Source organism: Schistocerca nitens, chromosome 6, assembly GCF_023898315.1.
Source record: "Schistocerca nitens isolate TAMUIC-IGC-003100 chromosome 6, iqSchNite1.1, whole genome shotgun sequence".
Taxonomy (NCBI): domain Eukaryota; kingdom Metazoa; phylum Arthropoda; class Insecta; order Orthoptera; family Acrididae; genus Schistocerca; species Schistocerca nitens.
The window spans coordinates 360,478,775-360,481,829 of NC_064619.1; the positions used below are offsets into that span (position 1 = coordinate 360,478,775).

Below are 3,055 nucleotides of genomic sequence, written 5' to 3' on the forward strand. Positions count from 1 at the left end.
TTAATAATAGCATAGCTCTGAAGAGGGGACGAAAGTTCTCAAGGTTTTAACTGAATAAATGTACACACGCATGCAGTCACATAGTGTGACATCGGCAGATCAGAGGTCCAGTCAGTGTTGGCAGAATTGATGAGTGAGGATCCCATCTATGTCTTTTGAAATTGGAAGTGAATTGCAACGTGACATCCAGAATTTACAAGGAGTATTAAAACATGATATCCAGCTAGAATAAAAAATACCAGAGTGCTGACGTATTGACTTATCGTACTTATTTTGAAGAAGCAGAAATAAATAAAATTCATTTAACTATATATGACGGTAGTATCTGTTCCCGAAAGAACAGTTACCGTCGATGACCATGCAGCTTTTGCTCGAAATGAAATGATAATTAAATAGACACCCTAGCTGCAAGCAGGCGTTGATACACTTCATTGGGGACATGTTGAAAATGTGTGCCACGACCGGGACTCGAACCCGGGATCTCCTGCTTACATGGCAGACGCTCTATCCATCTTTCTTTTTTTTTTAATCTCATTTTGTTCGCTTTTGTTCGTTGCATCTGCTCGGGGCGGACGTCGTAAGACATCCATTTAAGTTCGTTCTTGATCGATCAGCTCAGTTTTTTTATTACAGAGGGCTGCAAACCCTCTGACCGAGCACGCTGAGCTACCGTGCCGGCGTCCATCTGAGCCACCGCGGGCACAGAGGATAGTGCGTCTGCAGGGACTTATCCCTTGCACGCTCCCCGTGAGATCCACATTCCCAACATGTCCACAACACTACATTCGTAGTGCGCCTAATAGATGTTTGCCCATCATTCTCATTACTCTACCAAGTCCCGAACTCGTACGGGACTTGGTAGATTAATCTGCCACGAGTAATGAGTATGATGGGCAAACATCTATTAGGCGCACTACGAATGCAGTGTTGTGGACATGTTGGGAATGTGGATCTCACGGGGAGCGTGCAAGGGATAAGTCCCTGCAGACGCACTATCCTCTGTGCCCGCGGTGGCTCAGATGGATAGAGCGTCTGCCATGTAAGCAGGAGATCCCGGGTTCGAGTCCCGGTCGGGGCACACATTTTCAACATGTCCCCAATGAAGTGTATCAACGCCTGCTTGCAGCTAGGGTGTCTATTTAATTATCATTTAAAATTCATATACCTTAGATTCCAAAAAAGTAAACAAAAATTTTTGTTAATGCCTGTTTAGCGTATTCCAAGAACCCTACACGTAGAGGAATCTTAACTCCCATGAAGTCAACTACTGAGGTACCATTTGATTGAAAAACGTTATCACACACGTCATTCATCTCAAGCTCCAATTGTGGATGATACAGACCGAAGAAGTATAACTAAAAGTACTCTTTGCCAAAAACTTTTTTTCTGCATCGCAGAATGTATTTTCATTAGTATGTGAAATAACTAATTAACATTGCGAAGAGCACCTGTTGTAGGCGATGACTATTACGAAATCGTATAATGCATTAATTTCTTTTGATTTATGTCGATGGGAGGTTACTATGACACTCAAACCGATTACTAGGAGATTGATTAACCTTCTCGGGCAACATAACGAGCTAAATGTCTCCATACGATAAACAAAGAAAAGAACAGAAAGTTTCACACTAATTGACTCAACGAAACACTGATAATTTTGAGATTGTGCTGGATACATTGTTCATAGTGTAGTATTTAGGAAGTTTACACCACGTACCCATCCCCATTTTGAGGCAAAATATTAGAGCAAAAATTTTCTGTCACCCAAGATCTTCAATGTAGATCTCAGTGCCGAACGACACTCGGCGTGCATAATCGATTTCGGGTATGGAGATGGAAACATTTGTGGAACAAGTGTTCTACAGCGTCTCCCTGAAAATTTATCTCGCTTTCTATTCAGTGACTGACAGACTCCCAGAACCATGGTTTTGCTATCGTTAAGTACACTGAGACGGCACAAATACACTCAACAGTGGTCACAGGGTCTTCTGTTCGGGAAATATTGAGCCTAATTATTTAGTTCACTTTGGGCGTTGGTTGATTTTCACAAAAGTACATACATCATAACAAAAATATTTCAAATAAATAGAACACATTGATTACAGCCTGGGAGATAATAAAAAGCAATTGGGAAATGTATCACAAAAATAAAATGAGTTCAAACTGTTGCATCTACATGAACAATAATAACACAAATTTTCAAAAGACTTCCGTAGACGTGTTATTGTTGGATTTTTATATAACGCTCAGGCCCGTTGCAGTCGTACCTTTTCCGGTGGATCCCAGGTTCTTTATTCATAGGGCATGTGCTACAAATCGGTAAAAACCACGATAGGCACTGAGAAAGGCTATGTTGCGCTTGAATTTCATTCACGTCCCAGCGACGCTCCTCGAAAATTAACCGGATGCCAATTCTGTTTGGCAGTAATATGCACAAAGTAGAACAGACAGCAATTGGAAGTCAAGACTTTTCAGCAGGCAATGACTGAAAAAAATATCTGGGCGCGTGTAGTAAGTTTCCAGAGGAATGACCTAAACGTATGAGAAGCGATAGGTTTCATGAACTTACATAAGTGATAGAAGCAAAAAAACTACTGCTTGAAATTACTAAGATTTTTGACATTCGTGGACAAAGTACATTACAAGTACCAGGAGGTTAAGATACAAATGCAACAGGATGTAGCAAGCGCTTTAGTGAATGGTTTATTTGTCACAACAGATGGCGTGAATATGATGTACACGAAATTTCTGCACAATTAAAGAATTTATTCGCAACGAGCCATAAGTTAAAGTATTTTGTATGACGTGAAAGTAATTATTGTATACTATTAAGCAATACATTAGAAAACTGATGGATCATTTGTGGTGGGGATAAAGATAATAAAGTTTTGTTACATTCTCTGCGATTACCGAACCTATCCTCGTTGTATTATGTCAAATTATGTGACTGAACAGACCTGCAGAACTAAGAAACTGCATTAATAACTGCTGCAGGAAGGCTGGTACGCACGTATCACGCGGATCGAGGGATGAAATGCATTACAAAGTCCTTAGT

At 40.5% G+C, this 3,055-nt stretch overlaps 1 non-coding gene across 1 annotated transcript; it reads left to right on the top strand.

Moving 5' to 3' along the window:
* The first annotated feature begins 1,003 nt into the window (after window positions 1–1,003).
* Trnat-ugu (transfer RNA threonine (anticodon UGU)) lies at window positions 1,004–1,078 on the top strand. The gene has a single exon. It is a non-coding gene; the product is annotated as a tRNA-Thr (tRNA).
* Window positions 1,079–3,055: the final 1,977 nt, after the last annotated feature.